The sequence below is a fragment of the Mesoplodon bidens genome (genome assembly GCF_964165515.1).
Source record: "Mesoplodon bidens genome assembly, chromosome: 10".
NCBI classification, from domain to species: Eukaryota; Metazoa; Chordata; class Mammalia; order Artiodactyla; family Ziphiidae; genus Mesoplodon; species Mesoplodon bidens.
The window spans coordinates 66,310,756-66,325,963 of NC_138172.1; the positions used below are offsets into that span (position 1 = coordinate 66,310,756).

The window sequence follows — 15,208 nt, forward strand, 5'->3', positions numbered from 1 at the left end:
CAGTTACATACCTTTTCTTTGCTTTTCTGCCATGTGCCGGGCCTGTCGATTGTCAGATTACGTGGGAAAATTTCATCGTTACCCCAATTTTCTTCAAATCCCTTTACATTCCCTTCTGATCACTGCCTGTCACGGGGTAGGTACCAATCAGAATCTCACACAGGTTGATGCCTATTGGCATTTTCTCCTGTTTGAGTTGAAAAACTACCCTGATTCCATTTGAGTCTCATTCCCAGCAACTTAAAACCATTCATTCAACCCACACGTTCAATCTCAGGGGCCCTGCCATGTCTCGTGTCCTACAACTGAGGACTTGAGATAAGCAGGAAAATTGTAGGATGGAAACGCTGATGTTGAAAGTGAATCTATAGCAGGCCTAGAAGGGGAGGGGGAAGATGAGATGGTGAGCCCAGCCCGGAATAACCTGGGGCAGAGGGGGCAGCAGCAAGCCCTGGCTGTGCATGGACTGATCTGGAGCTGGAGGGTTCTAGAATTCAGGGGCAAGTTAACTAAGGGGGCTGGGGAGACAGAGGATGAAGCAGAGAGAGGCGGCTGTAGAAGACCCCAAAATATGGAGAGAGAAGAGGCGTGAAGGTTCATGCTGGGGCAGATGCTCTGTCAACATGGGGTGGCTGAGCGGAGAGGCGTTCCGGACCTTGGGAACAGAGAAGGGAAGTCTGGGAAATGGTGGCCCACATATGAGCCAATGATTGGTGAACTGATGGAAACCTCTCCGTGGGCAGCCGCACTTGTGCTGCTCGGGGGCAGGGCTGCCTCACGCCTACTTTGGGAGGGCTTGTCTCTGGAGGTGACACCTGCTCCTGCTTTCCCTCCCCCTCCCCCTGAGCCTGTGACAGAGGCCACGGTCAGCCTCTGGCCCGGGCATGGAGGTGGCCATGCACTGCCTGCCTCTCCCCGCTGCCTGCCCCCAAAGCCAAATGACCGCAGCCCCTCCCTGCCAGGGACTTTCCCCACTTGCTTCCTTATCCCCTGCAAGCTGACTCTCTCCAGAACCTGGCCCAGCCCTCAGCTGGTGTGTCCTCTTGGACGGGACAAAGAGTGGAGGGCCGCTTGGGCCTCTCCAGCCCAACCTCCAGATGCCTTCAGAAAAGCAACAAGGAAACAGCAGGAAACAGCCCTCCAAAGGGGTCCTCTGGTGTCCTGGCCCCAGGAATCATTCTGTAGTGGCTCTAAAGAGTGCAGTGGCTTTTTTTCTTTGGGTTTGGTTCTCTTGATTTTTTTGGTATCTAGGTATCTACAGCTTCCCACCCCACCCCTCACTTCTCCTTATCACTCTGCCCACTCTCCATGGCCTGCCTGGGGCCCTTTTCCTCCAGGAAGCTTTCCTGGTCCACTCCAGCCCACCATCTCCCCAGTCATCTGACTACATAGAGCTTTTATTGCCTGCATCCCATATTTTATTTAGTGTTTTATTATACTCCACTGATGGCTTAGCTTTGTTTTAATCTCTAAAGAGTAGTTTCTTGGGCATTCTTTTCTCTATCTAGCAAGATAATAAACTCATTGAGGATAGGCTTGACCTGCATTTCTTTTATAGCCCTTCACCCCTCACCCTGGGGGGTAAAGAGTTTCAAGGAAAGCTGGCCTGTGTGCTAGCTGCCTGTGTAGTGGTGCTGATGGCTCAGCATTAAAGGGTGCTGAGTGAGCCTGGGCACTGGCTGGAAGCAGCAGTGACATTGGCTCCGACCACTGATGGCGTCTCAGTGGGGGTGGAAGAGAGGGGTTCTCCAAGGGCAATGGAGAAGCTACACCTGGTGCTTAGGACCCTCTCAGGACCAGGGGAATGTAGGGGAAGTTCAGACCCAGGGGGTGAGGTGGGAGTGAGGCAGGGGGATGAAGGGACCGAGAGGGGAAGGCCTGCTTGGGAAGGAAGTAGCCTCAAGAACTGGGCTGAGAGGACAGACCCCAGGGTTTTCTAAGCCAGACGGTTGTCTAAGTGGGCGGGCTGGGCTCGGGAACTGCTGCTTTGTGTAGGGGACCCGGGGGGGGCCCTTAATCAGTTCTGTCCCAGCCAGGTCAGCTCAGAGGGAGGGCTTTGGAGAAGAGTGATAGGGTTTGTGGCCCAGGGAGGGGAAGGAATGAGGTCCTTCCCAGGGTCCAGAGCTGGGGTCCACAGCCAGGCTCTAGGATGACAGGCAATGGGGCACAGCCACTGGGCACAGGGTGGCCAGTGAATACAGGCCAAATTGAACTGAATGACAGGGGTCCTTACCCTTCCGGCTCTGCTTAAATAACCCCCTCAGAAAAGTCTTCTCTGATGCTGCACAGCTCCACTGGCCTCCTTCCCCACACCAAGGCCATCCTGTCACCCTGCTTGTCCTGTTTTCTTCATAGCACTTATCATCTGGATTTATCTTGTCCGTCTCTGTTTCCGTGTCGGTTGTCTGTCTCTCCTCCCTGGCAGCTAAGCTCCATGCAGGCCGGGTCTGGTCATTCTTGGCTGCAGCTGTACCTTCATCTTCTAGAATGGGGCCTGACACCGATGGGCACTCAATGAGTATTTGTTGAATGGATGAATGGGTGGATGACAGCAGAGGGACTGACACAGGTTTCGAGTGGGATGGGGGTCAGATCAAACCACCTTGACTCTCATCCCAAGACCCAATCCAGGGGAGCTCCCAGCCAGGGAGAGGGCCTACCGGGCGCTGGTAGAGAGCGTGTTCTGGGCCCAGGCCAGCCAGCATTTGCTGACAGATGTCATGCTAAGAGATTTGTGGAATGGAATACAATTCCAGTTTCATTTGAGCCTGGACCCCTGGAGGCAGGGAGAAGAAGGGTCAAAAATGTGTAGTTCTGTTCCTCCTGCCCAGGGATGGGACCCAACAGTCCCGAGGGGTCTCTGAGGGAGGGGAAAGGAGAAGCATGCTCCCCAGGCTGTCTGACAGAGTCGGGGGGGCAGGTGGCACTGGGCACAGGGAGCCTATGGGGTGTCACAGTCCTTGGGGGACATTGGCTAGTCCCACAGTGGGCAGAGGAGGGGGAGGGCCTTACCCTGGGTGCAGGAAGGGTGGGGCTGTCACACTGCCCCTGTCCAGGCATTTGGGTGTTCCGGATGGAGGCTTTACCTGGGACCTCTTTCCAGCCTTAGTACAGTGGTTCCAGCCCCGCTCTTTTTTCCAGCTGATCGCACTGTCACTACTACATCTGAACCCCCAGGCTGGCCAACACAACGAGAAGCCAAAGGAATAGAAAGTACCTTGAGATTTCCCCCTGGCCCCTGGGGCCCCTCAAAGTTCAGGAAGTATTGGCTGAGGCAGGAATGGGGCAGGGAAGCTCAGAGAGGAACTCAAGAACGTCAGTGAAGGCGGTTCTAGAATAGGTTGATGATGCCTTTTTCTCTCTACTAAGGGGTTCCTTCCCTCTTTCTATACATGCTAGGGAGTTCCAATCTTTTATTTTAAGAGAGAAAATATCTGAGCTGGAAAGCAGAACCTCAAGATGATACCGGTCTGGGTTAGGGGTATTTGGGGCTGGAGCCCCACTCATACAAATGTGCCTGCTGGACAAAATTATACGCAGAGCAAGGATGAGGGTGGCAGACTGCTCTTTTCCCCATCCGTGTCCTCTTGGACTGTCCAGCCTTGGCTGAGCACTTCACCCCTAATGGAAGGTCTATAAGCACCCCAGCGTGTCAGCAAAGAGCACTCGACTCTGAAGCTTGGGGGTCCTCTGGGCCTTGGCGTCTGGGCACAAGGAATGGAGAGTGAGACACGGCTTTGGGCACTCCACCCTCATCCCCCGGGCATCTATCAGATGAGTTTTTGGGGCCTCCCACACCGTCATCCCCACAGAGCAAGGGGCCCCACTGGGCATCTCCTCCACATGGACCCACCGTCCTCCAAACCTGCCCCTCTTTCCAGTGTGACACCTTCAACTCCCCCACCTTACTCATTTCCTCGCTCCTCGTCCCTGTCCCCTAGGTTTGCAATGGGCTCTTGCCAATTAAGCCCATCTTGCTTCCTGGCCTTGGGTCCAATCTCTGTGGGTCCCTTTCTTGCCCGGGCCTCAGGGTCTCGGTGCAGCATCCTCTTCTCTTCACAGCTGCAACCACCTACTCTACCTTCTGGGGCTCCTCTCCCTGCCCTCAGTAGTTGCCTCCCAGCAGTGCTCCAGCTCCCTGCTTCTTCGTCACCTCCAGTCAAGCATGCGAGGCAACACGTCCATTTTAAATGCTTCTCTGCTAAGAACAGTGGGGCAACAAGCAACATAAGGATGTTCAAGAAATCTCAGAAACGATGATCACAGAGCATGTCCCTGACCAAGCAGAAATGTCAGTGGCTGGGAAGGCCTTTTCTTCTGTCATGTTCTTTGGGGTCCCCAGGCTCTGTCTTCACTTTCCTACCTCTTAGGGTTTTCTTGAGTCTCCTGAAGGTCAGCTGAGGTCTAGCTTGTTCTGGATATTGTTTGTGGATTCATAGGCTGCAGGAAGTCAGGGGGCTAAAATCAGCCAGTTGGAGCAGCACCAGAAGTGGGACCACTGTCCCAGATGGTGGGAGTTGAGGCAGACAGCCTGAGATCGATGAGGCCGTGACAGGTCCATGTATCAGTCCCCGAGCCTCCCTGGCAGCCCCTGGACCCCCATCGATCAGGCAAGACCTAGTAAAGGGTCTCATGCAACCCTCCGTGGATGGTCTATGGGGAGGGGATTTTCCAGGCAGGAATGCCCACACTAAAGGCCTTCAAACAAGGGACCCCCCCCCCTTTGGGACTGATCCTGCCTGGTAGTCTGGTTCATAAGTAGGGGTAATAGAATCCAAGCTGGGGCATCCGGCTGCCAAGGTTTGTGGGAATGCCATTTTGGTAAGGATCAGGGAATCTGAGGTTTGGCATCGCTGCTATTCTGGTTTCTGGGGATATATAGGCTTAAGAAGTTAGAGTAAGTAAAGCCAAGGGGATGGAGGGCTAACGGTGAGCCTCAAAGAGCCACCAAAGCAGAAACCTGTCTGCAGCACTCAGGATCCTGACAGTGGGGAAGGAGCAGGGGTGACAGTGGGAACTCTGGGGCCCCCTAGTAGCAGAGAGAGCACAAGAATTGCTTTCTAAAAGTCTGGGTTGGAGTCAGGAAGGGGACTAAAACACTGTCCCTGGATGAAGAGCTTGGAGGCATGGAGGAGCTGGTGGCAGGGCCCTGAGTTAGAACTGTCCATGGGACTAGGCTCCTCTGGATCATGACCTGGCCTTGAACTTGGCCTGGATGGCCAGAGACTCCTTGGCCTCCACAGGGAACTCACGTTCCACTAGCCTCAACTTCTTGGGAAGAGAATATACACAAGAGCAGGGATGAGGGTGGTTTGGGAGTAGAATGAGGCTTTGGGGTCTTAATGGACTAGGGCAACATCGGCTATCATTGTGGACTAGCCAGTTTTCATGCCAGAAAAAACCACTTAGGAGCAAAGGAGCAAATCCAGGAATAAAACCCAGATAGAGGGGTGGCCCAACATTGCGGCTAAGATTGGGATGCGGCAGTGTTCCGATTTGTTCCAGAAAGAAGGAAAGAGGCAATGGAAGGAAAGAGGCAGTGGAAGTAACCACCAGCTTCTGGTTTTGAGCAGTGCATTAGCCGTAATTCCAGGAGTTGACAAACTAGGTTTTGGTTCCGACTTTTGGTCTAACTTCGTTAATCATCCTCAGTAGGATGTTGAGGACCTGGCTGGGTGAGCTAGACTATGGAATTTGTACTTAAGTGAGGTCCAGGCGGAAAAGGAAGGTGCAAACCTGGCGCTGCCTGAACAGGGGACTCTGGGAAGGAGAAGAAAGAAAGAGAAGCCCCTCTCTTGGGTTCGGCCCCAGAGCAGGGAGCACGTTACTAGCTGAGAAAGCCAAAACCAAAGGCGAGCAGCCCCATGGCCACCTGGGCACAGACCTGCCCCTGGGCCAACTTTCCTGCAGGCTGAGGGGTCGCCGAGTCTGTTTTGATCTGCCCGGGTCCCCACGTGCGATAGGCAGGACCCAGAAGCTGTTTGGCTGCAGAGGTGCCTGGTGTGGGGTCACTCCAGTGTGGATACCAGGCTGGACCCCGTGGAGGCTCGGAGTGCCCACAGGAGCTCTGCTCAGGCCACAGAACCTGCACCCAGGGGGACAAAGAGCCCCACCGTGGGGACCAGAGCGGGCCACATCTGGGCCTGGGACTAAACTTTAAGTCAAACTGGGCGTTTGCACAGTTTTTTTTTTTTTTTAAGCTATAGACCAAATAAAAAAATTTCATTTTCTCTGTGTTGGTTAAATGTTGCAGACCTGCCCCATCAGCCACCATGGTTAATCAGGGATGTGGCACTTCTACCTCTAAGAGACCACCTTGGCTGCCAGCAACCCCAGGTTCTGGGGCCCCCTGAAGTGGACTTTGCTGCAGACCACTCCCACCAAGGCTCTGACCCATTACAGACGGCGTTCACTCTGGGGCGCGCTGGGCGGATAACTTCCCATAGTGCGACTCCGCCATCCCCAGGGGGAATCCAGAAAATCCCTGCCACTAGCTCCTTTAGAGCCAGATGGAGGCAGTGATCTGGGTTCCAGGCTCAGAGGTGTTGCTGTGAGGCTGCCCAGGAAGTTCTGTTTTCCAGAAAATGAGGGACCTTTGAGTCTTTGAGGGGTGGGTGGTGCGGTAGAGCCTCTGAAGACCAGCCCCAGTGTCTCAGACGCCAAGAGGGGAGAGGGCTGCGATTAGTCAACACAGACCCAAGGCGAGGCTGAGCACTGCTGCCGCTGGGCAGCCCACACAGCCTGTCCTGAGATGTCCCTTCTGCCCAGTCCCGAGAGCATGTGCACTACCAGGCATCTCTTAATGAATCCCCTTTCCTCTTGAACCAACCCAAGGGGCTTTTGTTAAGAACCCTGCACACAAGTGGGAGTGTAGGGAGGAAGAGTCCCGAGTGGTCCCGCGGACGGATGAGGGGCTCCATGGGACGAGGTAAGCTTGGAGAGGGCAGGACCTCCCGGGTCCCGGCACAGATGAGGCAGAAAAGGAGCCCAGGATGGAAAACAGGGTGCACGGGGCCAAAGCTGGAAGACCTGAGGAGCCAGGGAGCGGAAGAGTTGCTTTTGTTTCCTCACTGGTATAAACAGGATGATAAGAATCATTCACTCATTCATTCATTCATTCATTCATTGAACAAGTATTTTTGGGCCACAATCACGGGCCTAAGGCCTTGGGGATTCATCTCTGAACAACACAGACAAGCTCCTACTTTCCTAGAGCTGATAGTCCAGCTGGGAGGGTGGGGGACAAGACAAATGAATATTATGTTCGACCACTGTGTGTGTGTCCAAAGAATTAAAACCAAAGGATAAAACGAAATTGAGCTATTTGTAATGAGGTGGATAGACCTAGAGTCTGTCATACAGAGTGAAGTAAGTCTGAAGGAGAAAGACAAATACCGTATGCTAACACATATATATGGAATTTAAGAAAAAAAAAAAAAAGGTCATGAAGAACCTAGGGGTAAAACAGGAATAAAGACACAGACCTACTTGAGAATGGACTTGAGGATATGGGGAGGGGGAAGGGTAAGCTGTGACAAAGCGAGAGAGAGGCATGGACATATATACACTACCAAACGTAAGGTAGATAGATAGTGGGAAGCAGCCGCATAGCACAGGGAGATCAGCTCGGTGCTTTGTGACCACCTGGAGGGGTGGGATAGGGAAGGTGGGAGGGAGGGAGACGCAAGAGGGAAGGGATATGGGAACAGATGTATATGTATAACTGATTCACTTTGTTATAAAGCAGAAACTAATTTTTTAAAAAAGGCTAAATGGAAACAAAAAACAAAAAACAAAAAAACCCCAAAGGATAGTAGAGCAGGGCTGCAGGCGGAGGCAGGCAGCTACTCTTCTCTGGGGTTGGGGTCCCCCCTGGCTCTGGAGGAGAAGGGAGCCACGTGGCTATGGAGTAGGGGCGGGGGCTGGGAGCAGGCTGGGCAGAAGAAGCAGCAAGGGCAGGCCCATCTCCCTCAGCTGCTGTGGGGTCCTTGGGAGGATGACAGGCCTCAGCATGGCCCCTGTGTCTAAGGCCCTCTGAGGACGGAGGGCAGTGCTCCCACTGGGAAGGTGAGGCCTCGGGAAGGAGAGGATGAAGGGGGGCAACCTGGAAGGGAGGTCAGGGTTCTTCTCCTCTGCTGCTTGTTCCTCTGTGAAGTAGGAGGTCAGGGAGGGCTCTGAGGACCAGACGGGACTAACTAGTCTCTACCTAGGTGCTAACTAGGAGCCAGCCTGACCTGTTGGGACGTGTGGTTGGTCGCAGTGGTGCCCAGCAGCTCGGGGAGAGGGGCCTGGCAGTCGCAGGTGTTGGAGAACTGACTTGATGGACATGGGGATTTGGCCAAGACAGCGGGCGTTGAAGCAGGTCCAGTGGCCTGAGGCACAGAGGACCACAGTAAGGTCAGGATCCCCGGAGGAGGGAAGATGGGAGTTGACATGGGTCACTTTCTGGTAGAACAGAAGCAGTGAGTGGAGAGGCCAGCTGGATTTGGCAGGGGGTGTGGCCACCGAGCCTGGCCTGGGAAGAGGGTACCCACACCCACGCCACAGCACCCATCTTCACCATTCCAAAACCCAGGCACCCGGTGCTGCTCCATCATGGAACACAGACCTCTGTTTGGGCCTCAAAACTGCGTGTCTATACATATTCAGCTTCACTAGCACATGAAATGGAAATTTGGGGAAAAATTAAAATCTCTCATTTGTTTAAACTCTCATAAAAGAAGGTAGTTAGGGCCTCCCTGGTGGCGCAGTGGTTGGGAGTCCGCCTGCCGATGCAGGGGATACGGGTTCGTGCCCCGGTCTGGGAGGATCCCATGTGCCGCGGAGCGGCTGGGCCCGTGAGCCGTGGCCGCTGGGCCTGCGCGTCCGGAGCCTGTGCTCCGCAACGGGAGAGGCCACAACAGTGAGAGGCCCGCGTACCACAAAAAAAAAAAAAAAAAAAAAAAAAGAAGGTAGTTATTTATAGATTTTTATGAATAACCAGAAATTCTCACAAAGCACTTTGTGTTTTGATGAGGAAGAGAAAGGTGGGAAGAATAATTAGCATTTATTTAGTGCCTACTATATGCCACCTCCCCACTGGTGGGCAGCGACAGCCCATTTCCCACCCTAGCTCCCTCCCAGTTCTAGGCCACTCAGAGTGAGCACGGGACAGCTCTTTTCCCAGAGTCACACCCTGTCCCTTCTGGACCCAGGGATGGAGGTGCAGCCCTGGCAGCCTTTGCCTTCTGACTGCCTTATGAATCCTGAGTCGAGCCCAGCCTTCCCGCCTTTCGAGGGGCGGGACTAGCGGTCCCAAGACTGATGTAACCGGCACCATTGCCACGATACCCGAAGAGACCACCAAATAAGGAATACCCTGAGCCCTCCCAGATTCACCACACCCCTTTCCCTTCTTCCCCTATAAAATCTTGCCCAACCCTCGCCCGGGTGCGACTTCTCTGGCCCGTTTCTCTCGGACCAGTGAACCTCGCCCGGGAGCGCCCCCTAATAAAGCTCACTTGAAGCTTTCCTCTGTTTCGCGATGCCGTTTGTTAAGATCCGACCTTACCTTTGGCGCCGAAACCCGGGAGGGGTACCAAGCCCCGCGGGTTACCGCGTGGGCCGCTCCTCCCCTCCCCCAGGAGACAACTAGGGAACCTCTACTCATCCACCCGATCCGGCAGAAAACGGGGTAAGTCCCCCTCCCTTGTTCCCTCCGAACCCCAGAGTCCCTACCCACCGGACTCCCCGGCCCTAATCGCGGCCGCGTCAGGGACTCCTCCGTCCGCTCTCCTGGCCTCGGGCAACTGTGGAGACGTCCCAATCGCCTGACCGCTCTCCGACCTGCCGTGAATTGGAGACTGAGACCAGGGACGCCTCTCTCCCTCTCCATTCACTCAGGGACAGACTGGGGGTCATGGGAACCTCACAATCGAAACCAGATTCTAAGACGCCCCTGGGGTGTCTCCTAGCCAATTTTACAGCCCTCGGTTTCTCCCAAGATCTCCGTGCCAACAGCTTATTTTCTATTCCACTGTGGCCTGGCCACAATATCCTCTAGACAATCAATCAAAATGGCCTCCTGAAGGGACTTTCGATTTTAACATCCTCCGTGATCCAGATAATTACTGCCGCAGGGCGGGCAAATGGTCCGAGGTCCCCTATGTTCAGGCCTTCTGGTATTTACGCTCCCGCCCTTGCCTCCGCGTCGATTGTTCCACTTCCCAGATCCTTCTTGCCAAACAGACATCTCCTACATCCAAGCCCCTAATTTCCTTTGACGATGACCCCCCTCCGCTAGCCGACCCACCCGAATCTCTCGCCTCTCCCCCCCTCCAGAGCTCCTCTCCAGCCTCCACCCAACCCTGAAGCGGTCCCTCCTCCTCCCGAACCCGCTCTGGCCCATCCAACCGGTCCCCCGCCTCCCTCAACGGTTTCTCCTCCCACGCCCCTTGCTTCGCCAATTAGTGCACATACACGCTCTCACGACTCCCAAGATCCAAATCTCCTCTGCCCTCTGAGGGAGGTAGCAGGAGCGGAAGGAGTAGTTAGAGTTCATGTTCCCTTTTCCCTCCAAGATCTCTCTCAAACAGAAAAGCGATTCGGCTCCTTTTCTGCCGACTCTTCCCGCTACATCAAAGAATTTCTCTACCTCTCTCAAGCTTACGATCTAACCTGGCACGATATCTTTGTGATCCTATCTTCTACTCTGACCCCTGACGAGAGGGAAAGAATTCAAACTGCTGCCCGAAACCATGCAGATCAGGTTCACCTTACCGACAACTCCATGCCTGTCGGAGCGACTGCCGTACCTGGCACCGATCCAGGCTGGACTTACCAGGATGGCCAAGATGGCCGTCGTAAACGCGACCTCATGATCCAATGCCTCCTGGCTGGCATGCAGGCTGCCGCTCATAAGGTAGTCAATTTTGAAAAACTAAAAGAGATAACCCAAGAACCTAACGAAAATCTAGCTATCCTTCTCAATCGCCTTACAGAAGCCTTAACTCTCTACACCCGGCTGGATCCCGACACCCCGGCAGGGGTAGCGGTCCTAGCCACCCATTTTATCACCCAATCAGCCCCGGACATCCGAAAGAAATTAAAACAGGCAGAAGACGGCCCTCAAACCCCTATTCGAGATCTGGTAAAGATGGCCTTTAAAGTCTACAATGGCTGTGAGGATTTGGCAGAATCCAGCCGAGAGGCTCGGATGCACCAGGAGGTGGTCCTCCAAACCTAAGCTCTTGTAGCCGCCCTAAGGCCGGCCATCTCCCATGGATCACAGCATCCACGGGGTCCGCAAAAGGCAACCCCGCCGGGGGCCTGCTTCAAATGTGGAAAAGAAGGCCACTGGGCTCGCCAATGTCCCAATCCCCGACCTCCTTCTAAGCCCTGTCCCAGCTGCGGGCTAATGGGCCACTGGAAGAGTGACTGCCCTACGACTGGCCCTCCCTCAGCATCTCCACGCGGAGGGCAGGCCGACCCAATGGCATTACCACTCGAACTGCTGGGATTGGCTGACAACTGATGGCGCCCGGACTTGAAGACCCCCATCACCCTCACCGAGCCCAGGGTAACGCTACAGGTAGCGGGTAAGTCCATTTCATTTCTGGTGGACACGGGGGCTACCTATTCGGTCCTGCCTACTTATTCCAGGCCAGTTTCTCCTTCCCAGATCTCGGTCATGGGTATTGATGACAAACCATCCTTCCCACTCCAGACCGGTCCACTCCCATGTCATATCGAAGGACTCCCTTTTACTCATTCCTTCTTAGTCATATCATCCTGCCCAGTTCCCTTGCTAGGCCAAGATGTCCTTTTCCACTTAGGGGCCTCCCTCCAGCTGGTTAGACTTGACCCTAAGGTGCCCTCCTCCCAACTCCTGCTTCCTCTTCTCGGCCTGTCTCTAGAACCCTCCCCCTCCTATCCCCCTCTTCCAATCACACCAAACCCAATCAATCCCCAAGTCTGGGATACTTCTAAGCCCATAATAGCAACACACCATTCCCCTGTCCTCATCCGCCTAAAGGACCCCTCCAAATTTCCATCAAGGCCCCAATTTCCCATCTCTGAGACTCACCTTAGGGGCCTACAACCTATTATCACCAGACTCCTAAACCAGGGACTCCTTATCCCCACTGACTCTCCCTGCAACACCCCCATCCTGCCTGTCCTCAAGGCCTCTTGGGATTATCGCCTGGTCCAGGACCTCCGACTAATCAATGAGACCATAATTCCTCTCCACCCAGTAGTACAAAACCCATACACCTTGCTCTCCCATATCCCCCCATCCACAACCCACTTTACGGTTCTGGATCTCAAAGATGCCTTTTTCACTATCCCCCTACATCCCGACTCCTATTTCCTCTTCACCTTTACCTGGACGGATCTGGATACTCATACTTCCAGTCAGCTCACCTGGACAGTTCTTCCCCAGGGCTTCCGCGACAGTCCTCACCTCTTCGGTCAGGCACTGGCACGGGACCTCACTTCCTGCTCCCTTACCCCCAGCACACTCCTTCAATATGTAGATGACCTCCTCCTTTGTAGCCCATCTCTCAGCCTCTCAAGACAACATACTGCAGATCTCCTCAGTTACCTTGGCTCTCGCGGTTATCGGGTCTCCCCAGCCAAGGCTCAGTTATCTGTATCTTCTGTAACCTACCTGGGGCTCTACCTTACCCTGACCACAAAAGGTCTAACAGCCGATCGCACCCGGATTATCCGTGAACTCCAGCCTCCGGAAACAGCGGAACAGATTCTCTCCTTTTTGGGCCTTATAGGATTTTTCCGACACTGGATCCCTAACTTTGCTCTCCTCGCTAAACCCTTATATCTAGCCGCTAAAGAAACCCCTCAAGGACTCCTCACCTCTCCTTCCGCTGTTCGACAGGCCTTTCTCACCCTCCATAACGCTCTGATATCTTCTCCTCCCCTTTCTCTGCCCAACCCAAACCGACCTTTTCACCTTTTTGTGGATGAACGGGCGGGAATAGCCACTGGACTCCTTGCCCAGCCTGTAGGGCCTTCCTACCGCCCCGTGGCTTACCTCTCCAAACAGCTAGACCCAACCATTCGGGGATGGCAACCATGCCTTTGGGCCCTAGCAGCAGCAGCCAAACTGACCAAACAAACACTCAAACTGACTCTGGCCCACCCACTAACCGTGTTTTCCTCCCACCGGCTGGTCGACCTCCTAAGCCACAAGTCTCTCTCTCTCCCTCCTGGGCCCCTCCCGCATCCAGGAGTTCCACCTACTATTCCCCATATTCCTTGATTCAAAAATCTACAGCAGCCACCCAAATCTAGTTGATACTGGGTTTCTTTGCAACTCATCCCTTACGGTAAACACATCAATTGAAGCATCACCAGGCATGTTTTTGTGGTGCAATGGTTCCCTCACAAAAGAGATCAATTCTTCCTCCCCCTTCCCATGTATCCCCGTTACTCTCGTCCCACAACTCACACTGTATAGCCAAGCCGAATTTTTCTCGCTAAGCACGCCGCCCTTTACCCGACAGAAAAGAGCTATCTTTCTTCCTCTAGTCGCAGGCATCTCTCTCGCCTCCTCCCTGGTCGCTGCAGGCCTCGGCGGGGAGCTCTAACACATAGTGTTTCAACATCCCGTGACTTAGAACATAAACTCCAGCTGGCCATTGAAGCCTCCGCTGCCTCCATCTCCTCTCTCCAGCGCCAAATCACCTCCATAGCCCGAGTTGCTCTCCAGAATCGACGAGCCCTGGATCTCCTGACGGCCGACAAAGGAGGTACCCGCCTCTTCCTACAGGAGGAATGCTGCTGTAAACGCCCTCCATCGCTCAAGAGAAGAACTCCAACGCAAACACCAACAGTCCGCCTCCCCAGTTCCCGATTGGTGGCGATCCACCCTCTATACCTGGCTAACATCAATCTTAGGCCCCTTAATTCTCATCTGTATCTTGCTCATGTTTGCCCCGTTTTCTTAGGTTCCTTCGGAGGCGCATGGAGGAAGTCTCTCGGGTGGCCACAAACCAAATGCTCCTCGGTCCTTACACCTTGCTTCCTACAGAACCCCCCACTGGTCTCCCCTAAGCCTCGGACCTCTGGTCGCCCGACTCTCCTTTCGACGCCCCCATTCAGCATGAAGTAGCCAGAGATCAGAACGCCGCCCCATTACACCAAAGATTTCGGGATGTAAGGCCAACTGTCCCGAGGCAGAGAACGCAATCAGATTCACAGGTTGCATCAGACCGAAACTCTCCGGACCACCCAGTTCCAGAAACTGACCTGGAGACATCCCGGACCACCCAGTTCCAGGAACTGACCTGGGGGCTTTCCACCCGGCCCAGCCTTCCCACCTTTCGAGGGGCGGGACTAGCTGTCCCAAGACTGATGTAACCAGCACCAGATATTGCCACGCTACCCGACTATAAAATCTTGCCCAGCCCTCGCCCGGGTGCGACTTCTCTGGCCCCTTTCTCTCGGATCAGTGGACCTCGCCCGGGAGCGCCCCCTAATAAAGCTCACTTGAAGCTTTCCTCTGTTTCGCAATGCCGTTTTTTAAGATCTGACCTTACAATCCTGACACACAATGCGATGGTCCCTTCCTTCCTACCTTCCCTCTACCGACAGCCTCGCGGAGAGCAGAGAAGGGATGGGATGCTCCTAGAGGCAATTTAGAAAGGACATGGGTGCCAAGGAATTCGGCAATGGAGGCTGTGCACGCAGAGAAGGACAGAGCCTGGGGAGGGTTCGTCAGTGCAATGGGTCCCCATTGAACTCAGTTCAGTAAACACACAGAGCCCTGCTGTGTACACTACATGTACACGGGGCCAGGCGCTAAGGACGTAACTCAGAGAAGGCCCTGCCCTGCAGCACCCAGGGCACACTACCCCGGCAGGCTGAGCCAGGACAGTGGTGAGCTAGTAAATGCCTAACAACCAGTTCTCTGGGTTTGTAGTGTTTGCAGATTTCCGTGGTCTAAATCCTCCACTGTGGCGGTTCTAAGCCTTGAACACAAAGTGCCTGAAAGCAGAATTAGGCAGGCCTGAGATCGGTTCTCGGCCTCACCATCACCAGGGCTTCTCATCACCTGTCGCAGGTCCCCACCCGTACCACGGTGTCTTGGCCCTGAGCCCACAGGTTGCCTGGCCTGGGTTTGGCCCCTGGGAAAGTAGGCACTGGGCCCCGGAGCCTTCCCACCAGCCTGTACCTTGTCCCTGACAGGTCGGCCATGGCCACTGTG

General features: G+C 54.4%; 1 long non-coding RNA gene across 2 annotated transcripts; it reads left to right on the forward strand.

The window, feature by feature from the left end:
- Window positions 1-9,425: 9,425 nt before the first annotated feature.
- On the forward strand, window positions 9,426-14,500 carry LOC308624069. Of its 2 annotated transcripts, none has more exons than XR_014016919.1 (3): window positions 9,426-9,673; window positions 11,375-11,576; window positions 13,950-14,500. It is a non-coding gene; the product is annotated as an uncharacterized lncRNA (long non-coding RNA). The 2 variants fall into 2 exon arrangements; XR_014016920.1 differs by having other exon boundaries at window positions 11,442-11,576.
- Window positions 14,501-15,208: the final 708 nt, after the last annotated feature.